This window comes from Dasypus novemcinctus, chromosome 8 (genome assembly GCF_030445035.2).
Source record: "Dasypus novemcinctus isolate mDasNov1 chromosome 8, mDasNov1.1.hap2, whole genome shotgun sequence".
NCBI lineage: Eukaryota > Metazoa > Chordata > Mammalia > Cingulata > Dasypodidae > Dasypus > Dasypus novemcinctus.
The window spans coordinates 83212154-83232576 of record NC_080680.1 but is presented as its reverse complement, the minus strand read 5'-3'; the positions used below and the strand labels follow the sequence as shown (position 1 = coordinate 83232576).

The 20423-nt window shown below is 52.9% G+C and overlaps 1 protein-coding gene and 1 long non-coding RNA gene across 2 annotated transcripts in view; one reads left to right on the top strand and one right to left on the bottom strand.

Moving 5' to 3' along the window:
* The window catches only part of SHB (SH2 domain containing adaptor protein B), a 124299-nt gene that overhangs the window by 19433 nt on the left and 84443 nt on the right, over window positions 1-20423 (top strand).
* On the bottom strand, window positions 12127-14819 carry LOC131279482 (uncharacterized). The gene is made up of 3 exons (XR_009186855.1): window positions 14681-14819; window positions 14310-14556; window positions 12127-12722 (listed from the first exon to the last, which is right to left on the bottom strand). It is a non-coding gene; the product is annotated as an uncharacterized lncRNA (long non-coding RNA).

Genomic DNA, 20423 nt, shown 5'->3' with positions numbered 1-20423 from the left:
CTGGTACCTGTGAAGCCAGACGTCAACGTGTTCTCTCGTCTGCCTTGGCACTGTGGCATGTTTTATATTTAGAACAGATTGCAGCTCCGGCTAATGACTTGCTCACAAGATTAATATTCGGAAACTTGGGAGAAGATTATGAACGAGAAAGGAAATAAGTAGAGAATGAGGTAGTTTCCACCAAGGCCCAAGGCACAAAGGACATTTGAAAGCAGGCTTTGGATATGTTATGGCCATTGGAGGCTCCTACCATGACCTTCTCCCCTGCCATGCCTTGTGCTTTGGGTACCGGCCCCACCTGCTGCCTCTCTGAAAGACAGCTGGCATCACCTCCCTCTGGGAGCAGCACAGCTCTGAGCCAGTCACTTGGCTTCTCACAACCTCTGGTGGGTCTCTTGGGATAATGTTGAGTTGCTTTAATCTGGCATTCAAGACCCATCTCCAACCCCCAAGATGGTCCCAGTCTTTTCCTGCTATGCCAGAGAATGTCCTTTGCTGAACTCACTGTTTGTTTTTTAAGGAGGATTGAACCCAGGACCTCCTACAAACCCAGGACCTCAACCACTGAGCCACAGCCGCTCCCCCTCACTGGGTTTTTACAGCTCTGTGCCTTTGTCCTGTACCTGGCTTGCCTCTCCTCCTTCCTGCCCTCCCTAGCCCCTCCAGTCTGCCTAGCAAATCCAGGTTCAGCTCAGATCCTGACCCTTGGCAAAAAGCTCTCCGACCCTGATGTCTCTCTTTCCTTACCTGTGGGTCATGCCTCTGGGCTCTGCTCATGACTCCCTGGCACGTCTCATGCGTTGAATTGTACAGTTTTATGTCTGTGCCTGAGCTCCATTCAGAGCTGCTTTCCTGAGGTGGGATCACTAATACATGCACACTGTGATGCAAAAAGCAGCTAAAACAGAACCTTTACTGGGCACAGGTAAAGTGCGGGTTCTTGAGTAATGATAGGGCTCTAGGTATAAGGCGTGAAGGGCCTCTTTCAAAAACGAGACCTGGTGGTGCATGTGCACTAAACTTCTGTCCCTGCCTGAAGGAAACCCAGCAGCGGGTTTCTAGCGTGGAGGAGAGAAGCCTCGGATCAGGATTTATGTCCTCAGACCTTCCTCTGTTCCAGTCCTGCCAGGGAGCAGGTCCTGCTGGGTAACTTCCTTCTCGACCTCTCTGGAGCAGGTGCCTTTTCTCTCCAGGACCCTGTCACCTCTTCTCAGGATGGCAGGCTTTCTGTCCCATCCATCCTGTTCTGTGTACTTCATCCCCCTTACTCTTGCTGACCACATATTATGCTTCTGTTTCAGAACTTTGATGGTTCCTCTTCACATAGAGTAACGCTCCAAGTCGTTGTGCGCCCAGAGCCCTCCGAGTCCGCTCCTAAATGTCTTTGCCTCTACACCTGTCACTCAGACCCTCCAACATTGCAGACTGGGCTGTTTACTGCCCCCCCCCCCCAGGCATATGCCTTATTGCTGACACTGCCTCAATTGGAGCCCCTGCACCCCAGCCTGGGGCACCCTCTGCCACTCCAGCAGAGCCCTTGCTTCTTGGTGGGGAGCACAGGGACTGGGTGGCTTTTCAAGAGCGCGGAGCCTGTCGCCGCTGTACCTCCTCCTCCACCTCACACCACTGCTAATTTGTGTCTGAGGAGGCACTGACTTAGTGAGAACAGCCGACCTTTGTGTGAGGCCTTCGCACACATGGTCTCATTTCCCCCTTCCGGCAGGTGACCCTCATCTCATTTTACCCTTGAGGTGGCTGAGACTTGCCCAAAGTCAGCCCTTTGCCAGGTGGTGGCCCAGCCAGCACCAGGACCTGGGCTTTTCCCTGTCTGGCCTTGTGCTCCCCGTGCCTCTCTCAACCACCTCTCTCCCACTAGAGAACCTGGAAGTTCAGTCACCAGAAACCGGGAGGAGCCAAGCCTCTAAGGGAGCCGCCCTTCCTGCAGCAAGAGCCTCTGGGGAAGAGAGGGCTGTGGTGGTCCGCAAATTTCTGAGGAGGAGAATAACAAGTCTTGTCCTCTGTGAACAATCGCACTGCAAGAATTAGGCAGCTGTAAACACTCCTGTCTGTGGTGCAGTTCTAGAATGTGTCTTCAGAACTCAAATCATTGATTCTGGCTCAAAATAAAACTGTAGCCAAGGGGTTTGTGGCAAGCAGGGCGTGGGCTGCCAGACCCCTCCGTCGGGAGGCAGCCTGGCAGAGTCCCCCACCCACCCACCCCGTCAGCCGGGAGCTCTCTGGAGAGGGCTTGGCCTGTCAGAGCCGAGTCACCGACTGGGTGTGCGCGGCCACTGCCCTCCCTGAGGCGAGAGGTCCGTGGCAGGCCCTGGGCCAGCAGTTGGTTGGACTTTGGAGATAGCCGAGCTTCCCTGAGGTAGCTCTTAAATCAAAGCTGGAATGAACTGCTTGTTAAATTTTCAAACTGTGGGTTGTGTGGCCAAGTTAAAGAGGCTGCAGGAATAGGATTACAGCAGGGCCTTGTGGTGGCTTGGTGGCCTCTGCTCGATAAACGGTGGGGGGTGGGGGTAGGGAGGGACAGAGGGTCATAAAATCAGAAGGTGTGAGCCAAGAATCATGGGACCCATTCCTTCACATTCTCCTTTGTCACCCAACAGGACAGAATCCATGGCCCTGGGGCTGTGACCCCCTTTCACTGCATCTTTCAACCTCACAATCCACAGCAGCACAAACAAGCTAATGACAGAGTAATTCCATACTTTAATAAACTTGGCTCTCTTGTTGGCTAATAAGTCAAAATGTACTTTTTTGTCTGTTTCCTTCTGGCTTGGATGCAATGACAAAACAAAAGAGTTTTTGCCTTTCTTTTTAAAGGTTCCAGTTGCCTGGTTGGGGGGTGGTATTGACGTAAAGGCCCAACTGCAGTATTTGACAGCGCTTTATCTTAAGAGTGCTTTCCATCATTCTAACAATAAATTATCCACATTTTATTGGGGGGGGGGACAGTCCATGGCAAAATCTTTCCTGTGCTGTACTGTCGTGTGCCGTCACACCCTCCTGTCAGCCCTGCCTGATAAGCTTCAGGAGTTCAGAAACGTGTTCGTCTTCATGCCTGGCGGTCTCTCGACAGCTTCCGTCTCACTTCCGCAGCTCTCCACTCCGGCCCACTCCCCGTTCCTGCCTTTGTTCTCTCTCCTGCAGGCACTCCCTCTCTGGGGCTTCAAGTGCCCTTCTCCATTCCTCCTGTCACTTTCTAGTCACCACTGGCTGAGGAGGGGGTGGCCTCTGACCTCGGTCCTGCTGTCCACCCAGTCCTCCCTTGTCCCTTGCAGCTCCTAGATGGTCAGCCAGCTCATGATCAGCAGGATAGCTGGGCAGGCTAAGGGGGGGCGGGGGGACGGGAAATGGGCAACATTTTATGTTCTGAGTCGGGGAGAGCCAGCGGTTGGGGCAAGAAGGAGGCTTGGAGTCAGGCATACCTGCTGTTCTCCTTTGCTGTGTGGCTCTGGGTAAGTTTCTTAATCTCTCTGAGCCTAGTGTCAGCATGTCCACCGTGTTCTGTGGCTGCTGAGCTCTGGTATGCGGGGACTGCGAGGGTATGCCTGGGGTGGGGAGAGGGCAGGAGCTGGATGACCTGACCCAGACTGTAAATTAAAGGAGGGAGAAGATTTGGGGAGCTGCTTGGCATTCTCTCTCTCTGTCTCTCTCTCTCTCTCAACTCTGATACAACTTGTCAGGAGTTTGTGAAACTGCGTCAGTTAGTGGGAAGAGAGTCACATGTTAAAACAAAAATCCTGTTAGAATGTGACGGAGTGTGAAATGTCACTTTTTGCCCCACTTCTAACCCAGCCACCTGTGTCATGACTCTGGGAGCCTGTGTCTGTCCCTTTGACTAGCCTGGGAACTCCTGCCCGACAGTGCTGGAGTCTCTTTCTGCTCTGTGTCCCTGGGCCCAGCCTGAGACCTGCCACGGAGCCAGCCCAGGGAGCCTGGATTGAGGTGCAGAAGCACTCTGGGCCTCAGAGGACGTGGGGTCTCAGGAGGGTGCTGGGGGCCAAGTCAGGGATGATTCAGTCCCTACGCTTGCCAACCACTACAGGGAGCTCTGATATCCCCATTTTATAGGTGAAGAAACTGAGGCCCAGAGAGCTTAAGCAAGCTTCCCAGAGCCATGCAGCCAGTAGGAGGGGAAGCCAGGGTTTGAATTCAGATCTTACTCCAGAGCTTGTGTTCTCAAGCACATGCTGGAGGCCAGTCCCCTTCGGGTGTGCAGGGATGAGGGACGGGAGCTCCTGCCAAGGCACTGCCTGAGCAGAGGCTCACAGGTAGGAAGCTAGACGCTGGTGACTCCTGGGGGTGGGCACCTCGGAGGGTGAGGCTGGGAGCAGGCACATAGCCCTCTCTACCATGGACCCAAACCAAGGTGAGACAGGAAACTTCCGGGTGGCACTGGCTCTCACAGTGGGTGGCACTCCACCCAGGCCGGCAGGCCAGAGCTCTGTGAGCTGGCCCTCGGCACCCTTGTTTGAACTCATTTTTATGTGCCTTTAGGAGGTTGCAGGGCCCTTCTCCAGGAAAGGGGAGAGGGTTGGGTTGGCTTAGTGGGGCCAAAAGCCCAGGTGGCTCTCTAAGAGGTGCTACGTCTGCCTCCCCCATGTGGCGTGGCCCCACACTGGCCCCTTCCTGTCTTTGGGTCTATTTTGCCATCTCTACAGGAAAGTTCATTAGGAGACATCACTTTGAGCCTCAAGCATGACATGAAGAGCCCAGGGTGTGGGACAGGGTGCCCGAATTTGCATCTTAATTCACCTTAATGCCTTGTTACCCACCCACCCAGTTTTTTCATCTGTGGAATGGGGATGATCCACAGCCTTGATGCACAGGGTTGGCAGAAGCATTCAAAGTCCTGAGCACAGTCCCTGATAGCTGCTGTCAGCATTTACTGTATTGTTGTTGGCAGGTCCCATCCTTGCTCTCTGTGGCTCCCGACTGTCCCCAGGGCTCAGTGGAGAGAAGGAAAGGTCCAGGGCACTGGCCACCCGCAGAGCTTCTGCGAGCCAGCGGACGGCCCTGTGGGTGCTGGGTCTGCCCCATCTGCTGATGCTCGTTTGCTCTGCAGACGTTGAGATCATCACCCTCAGTGGACGCTGAGCCCCTGCCAAGCTCTTGCAACATTCAGAGGGCTCTGAGGGCTCCTTGTGTCCCAGTCCTGCGTGGGCAGAGCTCTGGGCAGGCAGCATGTTTTGCCAGGTCCTTGGTGGTGTCATTGATTTCCTGTGGCTGTGCTTGTCTGGACCGAAGAAATACAGTTTTTTATTTTTTTCCCGTCTAGATACTAATCAAGGTGAAAATTTGGGTGAAATGCTGCTTCCTCAGAGAAAAGGGGGATGTTTGGGGAATTCTGATCCCATGTTAGTTTGAGATCATTGAGGTTTTATCTGCGGAGAGGGCAGTGACTGATGAATAAGCCTGGCTGGGGTGAAGATGGCTGGTGTTTTTCTGAGATCCTTGCCTTCCCAAGGTAGAGGGAGATGAGCAAGGAGATGCCTGCATCACAAGCTCTGGGTCAGGACTTCGGCCCATCTGCATCTGCGGCGTGGTGAGAAGATCACCAGCTGAGAGACTTTTTTTTTTTTACACTTTTTAAATTAAAGTTAATAGATCATAAAGAACGTTACATTAAAAAACATTTAAAAAACCATAAGAGGTTCCCATATACCCCGCTCCCTGCCCCCCACCCCATCATTTTTGTAAATTGTATTATTTTTTGAAGATATATACATCACACACAAAAAATGTTACATTAGAAAATATAAGAGGTTCCTGTATACCCCCCACCTAGCTGAGATTCTGCAGGCCCAGATTCCGTGCCTCTTGACTCACTGCATGATGACCTTGAGCAAATCGCTTCTCTCTCTCAGCTGGGTTTGTGAAATCATGTGGGATTATAGTGAGGTGTCGACGTGCTTCTCTTCTGCTGGAGAGTGGTGATTCTTTTACCCTTGTAGAATCACCAGTCGCTGAGGGAGCTTTTAAAAAACAGTGTTTGCTGGGCGCCATCTTGGACCACTTGAGCGTGGGCCCAGGTATTGGTGTGTTGTGGAAGCTCCCCAGGTGGCTCTAATGTGCCACCAGGTTGGGAACCAATCGACTAGACCAGGAGTAGGCCAACTGCAACCCTTAGGTCAAAGCCAGCTGCTGTCTGTTTTTTAAAATAAAGTTTTATTGGAACACAGCCACACCCATTAATTTACATAACAGGTCTGTAGTTGTAATCACACTACCATGAGCGAGTTGAGTCGTTGTGACCCAGCCTATGTGCCATAAAAGGATGTGGTATTATAAAGTTGGACTAACTCCTTCGACCCTGACTCCCCTGCCCCCAGTCCCATGCTTTGGGGTACCATAAAAATCCAAGGAGGAGCATGGAGTTTCCAATGACAAGGGATCTTAGACTGGGTCCTCCTACCTGCCGTATGCTTAAGCAGTTTCTTCTTGGAGATCCCCAGTGGCAGGGAGCTCACTACCTCCCAAAATAGCCTGTTCTATTTTTAGCAGTGCCGTCTGATAATTAAACATTCTTCCTAAACCTGCATTGAAATCTCAGTAACTTCTGACTCGTCCTCATTCTATCCTGGCTGTGACCCCACAGGACATGCCTGCATCCCGTGCCAGGGGTGAACCCCCTGCACCATACCACAGGCGCAACCCTGAGTCTTCTCTGGGCCATCTCCCTTGGTCCTTTCAGGTAGGCTTATGAGACCTGGAGTCCAGGCTCTTGTCATCCTGGTGACAGCTCTTAATTAAAGTGCCAGGGCCCAGAGCTGAGCATGGCTTCTCCAGGAGGCCTCTGATTTGTGCAGAGAGGAAGGAGATAGGCACTTCCCTGTTGTGGATGTCCAGTGCCATTACCACTGCCAACCCAGCCAGTGGTCAGGGTGGCCTTGGCTGTGAGCACAGCAGCATTTAAAGGTCCCAGGCCGCTGAGACCCTGAGTTTCTGCAGACCTGTGGCAAGTTACGACATTCTTTCCCCTGCTTCTCCACCTGCCGTTTGCTTTGCCAGGGTGTCACTGGATACCCCAAAGTGCTCTGTACCTTCCTGGCACATGGTCAGCCTTCCCAGCTGGCAGATGGGAAGTGTGGTCATGAGAGCGCTTGGCGGGCCCTGGGTTTTTGACATTGCTGAGCCAGGAATGAGGTTAATACTTTTAATGGCAAAGGGTGAGCCCCATTATTACTCCAGCCCATTAATCAATGGCAGAACCCGTTTTACCAGTTAGGTGCCCTCGGTGTGGGGAGTTCATGAGTGGGAATCTAATTTTCTGTTTAAAATCCAAGCCACCTCTCCCCTTCTTAAATCCAGGAGGTGGTTCTGGGGTGGGCATCAGTGTCTCACAGCAGCTTTTTCATGGGTGGAAAAGGCTGTGGGCAGTCTTGGAGGGCCCTTCCTGCCTTACTCACCATGCTTGCTTGTTGGCCAGGGTTGTGGGCAGAGGTGGCAGGGGCTGTGCAGCTCGCCTGAGCCAGTCCAACAGGCGGAGGGCTGGGGCCATGGCAGCTCCAGTTAGGGGAGCCAGGGTGAGTTGGTTGCTTGGGACCATTTGTTTAATCCTGTTGCCCACGGGTCAAGATTGGGCCTGGCAAAAATGTGGCAGGGACAGCAGGTGTAACCAGACTGCTCAGGTGGGACCCGGTCCAAGCCCTTCCAAAGTGTCTAGTCAGCTGGTTTAACCTGTGTGCTGGAAGGACCACAGTGGTCAGCAAGTCCACCCCCAGCCAGGTGGCCCAGGCCCCCTGTGATATCCCCCAGAAATGGGCATGATGGTGACCCATGAAAAATGGGGTGCTCAGTTTTATCTTTAAGAGCACTGCTTGGAGTTCTTCCTGGACCCCCTCTCTTGTTCCAGCACCATCCCAAGTTGTGAGGGGCCCAGTGCAACCCCGGAGTTTCCTCCTGGAGGCCCTTCAGCCCTCGCACTGCTCGTGTGACGCTTGGTTTTTGCAGCTCCAACTGGGCTCACCTTAAGATGAGAAATGATCCCGCTCTACCAGAAAACGCCCTCCCATTTTACAGTGAGAAAAATTAGATTTACTTGACAGTCATCTTTGAAAATAACCACAGCCAGCCTGTTCTAAGTGCTTACTTTATGCCGGGCCCGGGACAGTTATTAACCCAGGTGTCACCCACCTTCTCCGGGAAGCAGGGCTGATGCTTCTAGCTTGCATTCCCCCGCTGTGCTGAGCGCATGCCTCCACCTGCAGAGGTGTGGGCATGTGGGGAAGGTGGCCCCAGGGCCTCTCCACTGCCTCGTGGGCTGCTGTGACGTTTTCTAAACAACACTGGTGTTAACTCCCACCAGTTTAAGAATGAGTCCTACTGCCCGATTTTTGGTGGTGGGGAGGGGGAGTGGGAAGACGGTGGGGAACCCCCCAGGCAGGAAGAGAGAGGCCATCCTGAGAGCTGGAAGCTGTGTAGGCTGCAAGCGGAAGTGGCTGCTTCCCAGGTGTGGCCCGGGCAGGTAGCAGGTGAGTTCCAGTTACCTGGCTGCAGTGGAAAGAAAGGGAGACTTCCAGCATCTGACTGAGGGAGTGTCAGGGGTGGCCCTTGTCTGGGGTTGGCACATCGTGAGCCAAATTGGCAATGCTTCCTTTCATCTTCCTTTCAAACCTCGCTCTAGAGATTCCCTCTCCCCTGTCGGGAAGGAACCCTGGATATCAGAAACACACGCCGCACGCTGTCGGCAGCATGGAAGGAGCCTGGGCTTTGGGATGAGGCGGGGTTTGAGCCTCTACCATCTATCCCCTCAGAAGCACTGGGGAAATGACTGAGCTTCTCTGAACTTTGGTTTTGTCATCTGAACTTGAAGTAATGAGGAAGATTAAATAAGACGGTGTGTAAAAGCACGCAGCAGGGGCTTCCCCCCGGCGTGGCCTCCGAGACCCTGGCCTGTGGTCCTCTGGGCTCCAGGAGGAGTCAGGACCTCACAGTGATGTGCAGGACCGGAGAAAGCTGGGTAGTGGGTAGGAGCTATGTTATCAGGGAGGGGCCGGGCCTTCCTCCTCATTTGATTAACTTAGCAACAGTGGATCAAAGTCTGCTCAACGATTTCGTTCCAGATACCTTTGCCTCCCTTTAAGGGTAGAACGTTTCTGGTGGCAGGTGATTTATAGCCTTCCATTTGGAAGGAGATCATACAACGTGCTTTAATAAATAGGGGCTGTTTGGGGTTGATGCACGAAGCTGGCTATGATCAGGAGCTGGGTTGGGGCAAAGATGTGTCAAAGATCTTTGGTTTGGTAGGGCCTAGATTCTGGCTCCCAGTGGAGATACCTAGAGGGGCAGGAAGAGCCAAACCTTATGCCGGAGGTGCTAGCCAGACCACAGAAACCCAAAGGCGGGTTTGTAAAATAATACTGGGAGGTCCCAGTGCCCATGAGGTCCAGCACATCCCTGAAAGGCATGCTGGTTGCCAGTGAACTTCAGAATATGAATGTGGGTGTGTCTTTTCACAAAGCTAAATTTATTTGCTTTAAAGGACTATTCTGTCTTCTCAGTTTCTTTTTTTACCATTTGTTATTGTTCTTTCCTTTATAAAATGTTAGTGAGAACAGATGGTTTTTGGATTTCTTTGAGTGTTAGCAATCCTGTCTTTCTCTTTCCCTTTTTTTGCAATTACAGTGGGCTGTGAAATCTAGAATTCTGGCCCTGTTAACCCACTCTACCCTTCCCACTCTGCAGATGGGGAAGCTGAAGCCCTGAGAGGGTGTGTTACTTAGCTAATAGTGCACAGCTGGAGAGAGGGAGGAGATCAGAGTTGGAACCTCAAGCTTCCATGGAAACTCCTGGACGTGGGGGACTCAGAACCAGCTACATAATATGCAAAATGCAGTGCAAAATAAAAACGTGGGGCTCCTTTTTCAAAAAGTATTGAGAATTTCAGGACAGGAATAATCGAGCATTAGACCAAGCAAGGAACCCAACACGACCACGTGAGCTGTGGCCCAGGAAGCCCTGGGGACCATAAGTGTGAAACTCCTGCTGGTCCTTGCATTTTAAAGGAAGAGTAGGGAGAGAACCTGTAGTATTTAACCTGAGAAATGAGAAACGTTGGGCTGGGCCTTTTGATACCCCCAAGCCCCTCTCTAAGGCACTGTCTGTACTCCCCGCATTCTGTGAAGGTGCTCGGCCTAGGAGCTGCCTCTGCTAGGGAGGGCGGCTTCTGGGGCTGGCCTTACTCTGATGCTCTGCAGTCTCTTTTGTATTTGCAAAACCGTTATCTGCTCACGATCCTGGGAGAGAGCATTGGCAAGAAGATTGCCATTCCCATTTCAGAAACTCCCAGCAAGGCCGTGATGTGGCCAGGGCTGGGCTGAGCAGGACAGGTACTCGCGCCAACTACCTGGCCCTCCTGTGGCCTCAGGACCAGACAGGACCTCTGCTCACCGGTCTCTCCCCACGGCTGCTTCAGGCCTAGACAGCAGGCTGCCAGGGCCCACCCGAGGTGCTCCTGTCTTGCCACTTGGGTGTCCTCCAGCCACCTTCCATCGCATCTCCATGCCCACGGGACTTGTCCAGGGCCTGTGGGTGGGAAAGTACACATGTGGCAGGCTATATGATCCCCAGCTGCTCGCCCTTGGTAAGGTCATTCTGGGAGTGGGTCTGCAGCCATTTCCCAGTTTCTCAGCTGCAGTAAGCTCCAGTTGCCCACCTTAAATGCTGGCTTCATAGCCCAGCTCCCCTGGCTGCCTTCCCTTCCCTGGCACATTTCCCCACCCCACCCCACAAGGGTCCTCTCCAAATAGACCACTTGTAGGTGAGTCCCTGCTTCTGGGGGAACCCACACAAAGGCATGGCCTGTGGCATCTTGGGGATGAAAGCAGCGTCTTTCTTATATTTTCCCATGCCTGTGCCCTCATCCGTGCCAACTCAAAGTGCCAGATGTTACATTTACCCCCAATTCACTGGCTTGGTCTCCTCCGTAACCCTGAGAGGAAAGTGAAGGAGAAGGTAAGAGTTGTGCCTAGAGCCCCACAGCTAATGAGACTCCAAGGAGAGCTGAACGCTGTCACACCCCATGTGTCCCGGCACACCTTGCTGGCACCCTGCTGCACACAGGTGCTCTGCTGGGATGTGAAGCTAAGCGAGCTCCAGAACTCTGCCCTCCCCGCTGGGGCAGATGCAGACAGACCTACAGGGAGCTGTGCTTGAAGGCCTGCGTGTGCCTTTGTCCCTCTGCTGGGCCCTGGCACATGCCTTCCTGCCACTTAGCCGCCCCTTCCCCTCCAGGTCTGTTTACCCTACAACATGGACCTTCTAGAGCAGGGGTTCTTAACAAGGGGTCCATAAGCTTGAACTGAAATTCAATAAGCATTATTCTTGTGTGGACGTGTTGGTGTGGGTGTGATATATTTATTAATAATACACAGCACAGGGAAGCAGACTTGGCCCAGTGGTTAGGACGTCCATCTACCACATGGGAGGTCCACGGTTCAAACCCAGGGCCTCTTTGACCTGTGGGCCACGCGCAGTGCTAAATGTGCGCAAGGAGTGCTGTGCCACGCATGAGTGTCCCCCGCGTAGGGGAGCCCCACGTGCAAGGAGTGTGCCATGTAAGGAGAGCCGCCCAGCGCGAAAGAAAGTTCAGCCTGTCCAGGAATGGTGCCGCACACACGGAGAGCTGATGCAGCAAGATGGCACAACAAAAAAGAGACACAGATTCCAGGTGCTGCTGATGAGAATACATGCAGACACAGAAGAACACACAGTGAATGGACACAGAGAATAGACAACTGGGGCGGGGAAGGGGAGAGAAATAAATAGATAAATAAGTCTTTGAAAAACAATAATAATAATAACACACAGTACAGTGTGGACTTAGTAAGGGGTCAGACCGGCCCTCGCTCTCCTCCGTCACCCCAGCGCAGAGCACGTTTTGGGCACAAGGTAATGTGATCAGCCCAGCAGTGGACTCAATTGCTCGTGTGAAATTACAAAGCTCTGTCCGTAAGACCTTCTCCTACACCTTAAAAAGAGCCGAGAACACGAGCGAGAAAGTGCTCTGGGATTTGGGGACGGTCTCTTAGACTGGATGACTGCACAAGAGAAAGAATTATGCGAGGCCGGGTTGCTGGAGGAGCCGGGTAGACAGCATTGTTTTAAAAAGCGAGTAGGTGTCGGTGTTTATTGAGCACTTTACTGTTAACTTAGATATAATTGGGTACCCTCAAAGAGGGTGGCGACTGTTGCGGCCAATGCTGCTAGGAGTCTTCATTAAAAGAAAGCGGCCGTGGGGAGGACGTCAAAAGCTGCCCGTGTGGTATGGGTGCTCTGCCGTGGCCTGCCGGGGCTCCCGAATTGGAAATGGGCAGGAATCCTCTCAAGGGGGCCCCATTCTGAGGGAAGCGGCCCTTCACTTGGCAGGGCCCCCACGCCGTGTGCTCACCAGGCCCGAGTCCTTGCTCCTGGCTGTGACCCAGAAAGCATGCCTGGCCCCACTGGCCCCCCTCGAGGTGAGAGGCTGCAGCTCCCAGCTCCGGCTTCCTGGGCGTCCTGGATGGGGCAGAGGCCTGGTTTTTAAAGGTACTGTATTCCACAGGAAAAGCCTTGGACTTCTAGACGCTGCCGTTTTGCTCTGCATACTTTTCCTGTGAGCACGCTGCAGAAGTTTTTCCGACTGTCAAGAGCCTTAAGTTACCATGAGAAAGCCTCACGGCATTCCTGGTCCTTTCTTGGAAAAGGGGGGTGGGGGAGACGGGCCATGCCTATCAGGAAAGGAAAAGTGACTCAAGTTTAGCTGTCTGAAACCCATTTTAGAAGCAGGCGGGCTATAAATACGGAGATCGACAGATGCTGTAGGTTCCCTCGTGGCTGGGATTTGGTGGGAGTCTGTTTTCGCCACCCTGTAAGGAGTGTTCTGCTTGGCAGCCTGAAGTGGCGCCTCGCGGGCGTGGTGGGGGTCTGGAGACCTAATTCTAGGCCTGGATCTGTTACTGAATGTCCAGGTGACCTTGGCAAGACCCTTCCCCTCCCCTGACTCAGTTTCCTCCTCCAGGTGTTGCATTGGTGAGGCTGACACCTGGTGTTTATGTGCCAGGCCGCTTCCAAGCACATTTACATACACTAACTCATTTATCCCACGCCCAGTTGTCATTTTATTGATGTGAAAACTGAGATACCGGAAGGGGAACGCTCATGGAGCCTTCTGGCACCTGAGTCCTTGCCCTGGACTGGCACGTGTGCCTCCCCTTCCAGCTCCTATCCCTGCAGGAGGAATTCAAAGAAAACCGTGGTCCCTTAAGCTTCCTGGCCCAGGGCTAGTCTGAAAAAGTTTTCTAAGCAATGGCCCCAAACCCAAAGAGGAACATTGGTTCCCCTTGAGCCGGGAAGTTTGGGAGAAAGAGCTGTCTGGGAAGGTGGGCACAGGCTGGTGGGATCTGCAGGAGGGCTGGGCTGCTGGTGACCCCAAGTAGGCTGAGCCTGGTCGGGGTTCCACCCCCCACAGGGAGCTGTCTGCGGGGATGAGTGGTGGTCTTTGCAAGAGGAGCTAGGAGGATTTTCTGGTGGTAGCGAGAGGGGGTGGGGATCGATTTCAGTGGAAATGCCCAGAAAACTTAGGGCTGGCTTTAAAAGAGAAAAGTGGGTAAGCTACACAGGTATTACAGAAACAATGTGGACCTGCGAGTGAGGAAGCATGGGTTTGATTACCTGTTCCTGGCATTGACCTTTCTAAGTTCATCGGAACTCCCTGGTTGAGTCAGAGTTTTCAGACTGTGGTTGTGGCACCCAGGAGGGATGCCGCTTTCTTTTTAATGGTGTCTGTTGGGGTTCCATGCAAGGTTTCATTTGCACAAATCTCAGAAACAAAAGAGTTTGAACCCACTGGATTAGACTGTCTCCCACGGGGCCCTTTCAGTCTGACCTTCCATGTCCTGACTCGGCAAACTTTGTTTTCTGTCCTCATGAGGGATCTGCTGAATTCTCCGTCCCTAGGCTCTTGCTGAAAATAGTTACGAACTTCTAGGATTGAGCTACTTCTGAGTTCAAAATAGACCCTCCCACTGCTCCAGAGATTCTGGAGTAAATAGGGGCTGGCTGGGCTCTGTTCCAGCAGCCTCGGGCCCTTCCCCGCAACCTTCTCTGAGGGGTTAAACTGGGGGAGAGGGAACGAGCAAGCTGGGCCCAAGAGGCCCGAGAGGCGAGAGGCGCTGACAGAGGCTATAATTTGGAATGCGTTTTTCCTAACAAGTTGGAGCCTGTAGGTGTCTAAGCAAGCAGCTGTGGCCGTGGGAGGGGCGGGACTGGAAAGACCGCTTTAAACACCCCTCTTCTCCCTCCTGTGGAGCAGGTACCTGCAGCTGGTCTGTGGAGGAGCATTTAAGAGAGATCACATGAGGTCATTGAGATTCTGGAGTGTAAGGATGTGGTCGGTGGCTGCTGGGAGGAACCCGACACTGTCCCGAATGCCTGAATTGCAAACAGTGACCTCCCCACCACTGCAGGGGTGTGGGCCGTTGGCGTTGGCGGGGGCCTTGATTGTTGCTTGGAGGAGGGAGCATAGAACTTGGCAGTGACTCTGCATGGGCCGAGTTAGACTTCCTAAGAAAGAAAGGCAAGCAGTGAAGTCAGTGGGGAAAAGTGCCCTCCCCACCCTCTGATTTCCAGGAGTCGTGGCTGAGTGCGTGAGTGCAGCTAATTAATCTTTCCCAATTAATTTCCTTACCGTGTCAGAAGTGATTTATTGGTGAGCCTGTAAGGAGAGTTTGCCTGTGATCGTCAAAGCCGAGAACCAGGAGAGGAGAGCAGGGGCTGTATGCCTGTGTGTCCAGGCATCTTCCCAGCCCTGTGGCGGAAGGCCAGGGCCTGGTTCTGTGACCACTGTGGAGCGCCAGACCTTGGAGGGCGCTGCCGTCCCCCGGCCTCACAGGTGGACTGGTCTTGAGGGTCCTGGGAGGTAGGTTCTGTCCCTGGCTAGGTGCCCTGACTAGGAGGTGCTTTTATGCAAAGCGTAAAAGGGGAAAAAAGAAGGCCCTCAAACCTTTTTCTTTTCGTGGTTGAGAAATAGGACAACCGATGTCATGCCTACTTGCGACCGATTTTCTCCGTATAGTCACAGGGACCTTACACGGCTTTCTTCTCATGTCTTTTTCTTTGTCCAACTAGACTTTCAGCTTCTTGTGGACAGAGGCCCTGCTAAGCAGCTTCTGCTCCTCACAGCACTTAACTCGGTCCTAGGCAACCAAGAAGTGCCACCTGCTTTGTCACAAGAGCATTGTTTTTCATTATAAATGACTGACACTTCCCCAGATCCCTTTGTTATTTGCTCCTCACAACACATGTGAAGCTGAGAAGGAAAAAGATGCCTCCCCAGTTCACGGAGGAGTTGCTGAAGCTCAAAGAGATAAAGCAGGTTGCCTGGTGTTACCCAGTGCGGGTGTGGCGGAGCCAGCTCCAGGGCCCTGCTTGTCTAGAGTTTCTCAGCCAGGCCGTGTCCTTTCTGTGGTGCCTCCGCCTTTCTGTGGATTTGCACAGCCACAGGCACCTGCTGCATCCTAGCCGATACTGGTCAGTCTTGGGGCTTCGTAAATGCCACCTGCTTTTATGCATGCCAGGTGCGTTCTGCACTGAGAGAAAGAACACCGAGCACACACAGGACGTGCCCAGGTAGCCTGCCTTGCAGCCAGAGCAGAAGACCCACTTAGGGGCAGGAGCTCGCCCCTTTCCCTGGTGGCATGTCCCCTTGTTGGTTGGCTAATGCCCTCTGTGAATCACTATCCTGGCCTCTGAATAGCTTTGGGGGTCTACTCAGAATATCAGCTCCTTGCCTGGCCCCCGGGGAACCCACTGGAAATTTGAACCCCCCCCCCCCCCCCCAGACCCCTCAGTCCTTGTTCCTTTGTGACATGGGAGCAGTTCCATTCTTAGACTTCAGGCCTGAGGGCCTTTGTCACAGTGAGACCCACGGGAGGACCAGGGCTCCACACTCTTGACAGAAACAGCAGAAAGGCCTCAGCCCACCAATGGGACACAGAGGCACTGAGCCTCTGTCTTGCCTTCAGGGAGCCCTGCAAGCTGGCGAGCCAAGACAAAGAGCTCTGGGCCGTGCCACCTGCACAGCTGAATGGCAGACCAAATGCCACCTGGTATTTTAGTCGAGTGCATAGTGTGTTGATTTAGGATGGAGTCGCACACCTGCTGCTTGGATCAGAAGGCAGAGGGGATGGATTGCTAGTCTTCACTGTTCTTTACAGCGGCTCTAATGCCAGGGAGCCTTGGTCTCAGCCTGGGGTTCATGACCTTCCTGAAGTGTATGCCCAGCACTCCAGAGGTGTGTATAAATGTGATGGAGGGGGCACACCTCTCATCAGTTATCAGATTCCCAAAGAGATCCCTGACTCCAGAACTGTTAAGAAAACTGCTCTTAATATACTGTCTTGATGGTGAATCAATGAGGAAATGGCCTGTCTGGGGCCATTTAGAACATTCCCAGATTGTGTTCACATGCAGCTTGCTTTAGAGTGGAGCAGAAAGAAGCCATGGGCCTGGAAAGGATCTGGGACCTTACGGGGTGCCAGGGGAGGGAAGAGCAGGACAGAGAACAGAGAACCTGCCTTGACCACTGAGCCCAGGGCTGAGCCAGGGCTGCCCCAGTGCTGCTGGGTCCCACAGGCAGGAGGGCGTGCAGAGGTGGCTGGTGGCCCCCAGGAGGGCCCCGCGGGGCGGTGGGGCTGGTGTGGATTACCCACCCCTAGAAAATGGCACTGCCGCTGCTCTGCCTCTCTCGTCCCTCCTTTGCCCCTCCCAGCAGGGCTGGCTCCTCTCAGCAGTCCCAACATCTCCTCTGGAGTCAGGTGGGCTTCCTGGAGCAAATTTACTCAGAGCCAGGTTGACTTGGCCTTGAAATGTCTGTGCTTTAGAACAGAGAGCCTGTCCTCATGGCTGGGACCAGCTGGACTTCCCTCTTGGTAAGGGCAGGGGTCTTGCCAGCAGGGCCCTCTCCCCGCCCTGCAGGCCACAGTGCTCAATCCAGGCCAGCCCTCAGGATTGCAGAGGGTGCCACTGTTTGCACATCTTAGGTTCTGGAGACGGACCTAGGCATTTTGGGTCATCCAGTTGACCCCCAGGGAAGAAAGCAAGAGAGGCACATTTAACATAAGCTTCTTGCTTCACTTTCATGAACCGGGCTGAGAAACTTATAGGAAAAGAGAAATTCCAGTGTACTATCTGGAGGCTTGCCTTTAGTCTTTCTGGGGGAGGAGAGATGTCTCTAAGCATAAGGTTCCCAACGTTTCCTGATAAGAATCACCTGGCTTGCTTATTAAATATACAGATTATTGGGGCTAGGAATCTGTTTTATTAACAAGCATTCCAGGTCATTCTTATCTTTAGGCAAGTTTGGCCCACAGCCTGTCTACTACACCAAAAATAGCCTGTGCAAGAGGAGTGCTTTTAAAAGAAGTTCAGTTTTAAATGTGAGACAAGATTTAAGAATAGGTTCTTGTTTGAAAGATGTGTGACCGTTATGACAAGACTCCATTGACTTGCCCTAATCATCCCATCCCCAGGCCCTTTCTTTTCCCCAGAGGAGATGTCAGTTTGGGGTGTATAGCTTTCCAGACCTTTTCCTTTACTTGTACCTAGAGATAGAAGGTTTCTGTTTTGTTTTTCATAAATGGTCAGCACATTGTGTTTATCATCCTACAGCTTGCTTTTTTTCCACACAAAATTATGTCATGGAGAAGTACGTTAGTTCATATAGATGAACTGCTTTTTTAAAAAAACCTGCTGCATAATATTCCATAGTAAGAAACTAACATGGTTTATTTAGCAGTTCCCCAATTGGTGGATACAGTGGTTGCTTGCAGTTTTTCATTCTTTCTGACTTCATTGAGCATTCTTGCCCATGTCTCCTTGTGCACATTTGGGGGTAAATACTGAGAAGTGAAATTGCTGTGTCAAAAACTGCGTTTTTGGATTTTAATAATTCTGCCAAAAATTATCCTTTCAAAGGACTCTTCCAATTTACATTTCCACCAAGAGCATGTGGGAAGGACTCACTTCTCCACAGAGAGGAGCAGCTCCTCTGGCCTCAGCAACTGAAGCTAACAAAGTATATAATATGACGTGGAGCTGAATGACAGCTCCCGCCACCCCTCTGCTGCTTCTCTTTGGGGATGAGCTCTTTGGCCACTTCCGGTCACAAAGCTAAATCCCTAGGACAGAAATGCCGGGGCCGAGGTCTTCTGTGTGCATGACAGAAAAGAGACTTCTGGGCCAAGTCTCGGGTCAGAGGGGCAGTGAGGGCTGGCCCCGAGGCCCTGCTGCTGGTTTGCGGGCCGAACCCTCCGGGCCACAGTGGGCCGGGCACTGAACAAGGGGATGGAGCGGGCTCTCCAGGACTCCAGCTCTGTTGCTTTATGAGCCTGTGGAAGTCCGTGAGGGCTAATTGGCTGACCTCGTTTGCTTTAAGAGCAAGGGAAGGCCTCGCCTTGGGGTTAGCTACAACCCTGCCCCTTTTCCAGGAATGGGATGGGCACGCCTGTCGGGGGAGGCCATAGAAGCGGAAGGAGACGTGGCCCCCCGGATAAGCAGCCGTGCTCGCAGAGCCCACCTCTGCTGCTGCTGGGCTCCTTCGTGGAGCGGGGAGCAGCAGCCAGGCTTCGCATCTCAGCTCTGTCCGTGCCCTGCATGACGGTGAACAGGCCGTGCCAAGGGCTCGGATTTACTTCGAGCAGAATCGAAGGAAAGCTTCTTGCGTGCCCAGGTGGTCTGGCTGGCAGAGAAGTCCTGCTGACTCCTTCTGGTTGAATGGTTCCATTCAATGTAAGGGGCTTGTCCCCTCACTGGGACCTTTTAAAGCAAAGCAAAAGCACTCGCAGCAGGAATCCGGGCGCTCATCTGGGGAAGCGCAGTGCCTTTCTCAGGACAGCAGCCCTCCTCACGCAGACCCGCCGTCCCGGCCATCTTGTCTTACCGCTTGGACGGCGGTCACACTGCCCCGTCCCTGTGGCTGGGGCCTGTGGCACTTTGCCCAGCACTCTGGTCGGCTGCCTGCTCAACTCTCCTAGCGCCTGGTTAAATTTTTACTCCAAAAACTAGGACACGATTTTGCAAAAGGTCAGACAGTTCAGTGTAGTGTTTGCTGAGTGTCACATTGCTCAAACCTCAAAGTCCCCCCTCTCCACCAACTTCACTTTGAAGTCTGAAAGCAAATTGATTAAATATACATTTTAGGATCCTTCCAATTTGCTTCTTAACCTAACGGAATTCTAAACTTTTTTTTTTTTTAAACGGAAGGATTTTCAGCTGTCAGCAGGTATAACTGGAACCATATGTCAGCAGAGACCGGGGGCTTTTCCTGATTTTTAGGACTTGTAAATTCTTAGTGAAACGGAAGTAAGCGGGGCAGGCAGCTGGGGGCCCTGTGACAGCCTGAGCTCAGATCTCATTTTAATTAGAAAATAGAGATAGCGCCTGCTGAATCGCTGGCCTCCCAGGGCTCCTGTCCCAGGGTGAACAAAGGTTTGGTTTATATCCTGCAAGCCTCACGTTTGCAAATTACAGAGCACTTCAGAGAGGGCGGGAATGTGGATTTCTAGATTACAGCAGACTGTACCCCAGCCCTCCTCCCCCACTCTCCCCATGCCCCAGCTAATCCCTGAAAATGATTTTGTTTTCTTGGGAAAATGTGCTCCCCTTCCTCCTTGCAGAATAAAAGAGAACGTTCATGTTGAAAAGAGACAGAAAGGAAGGCTGGGATGAGAGGCGTGAGATTCAATGTCATCCCTTGGCAGGGGCCTCGTTTTCTCTCTTTGGACTTCTCCAGTCCCTTGAACTCTGAGACACAAAACCCTAGACTTTATACCAGATCAGCGCCTGAGCTGTTCCGCTTGACAGTGGTTCACGTGTATAATTTTCTCCCTAATGTGTTCTGCAAATGGTGGAGTAGAAATATCAAATGAAAGACATTGCCAAGCCTAGCTGCCCTCCACCCCCTTCTTTCCCCTGCCTGGTGTCATTCGAGCTCAGTGAATCTCAAGAAAGGCCACGATTACGATGTCAGCAACTGGAAGCAGCCCCCGCTGGGACCCAGCAGCCCGTGAAGTAGTGGCAGCAGGGGCCGCAGCCGCTCAGATGGGGGGCGCTCAGACGCGGGTCTCTCGGTGATAAGCCTCCTCTTGCTGGGGGCACAGCGACCACTGTGCTTTGCTTCGCGTCGGCCCCCAGCCACGCGCCGGTGGCAGGGCCACTGCCCACTGTTCCCCCACGGGCATCACGTTCCCGGCAGCTGGAGGTGGGCTGTCGCCAAGGTCACCTGCTCCCTCCGCCAGAGCTGCTGCCACAGGCTTGCCATTTACCAAGCGGACAAAGGGGGATTTTTCCCTTCCCCTGGGTTGATAGGCCCCTAAAATGCCTTACATTCCAGGAACTGGGAGAGAAAGGAGGCTCCTGTGGCTTCTAATTAA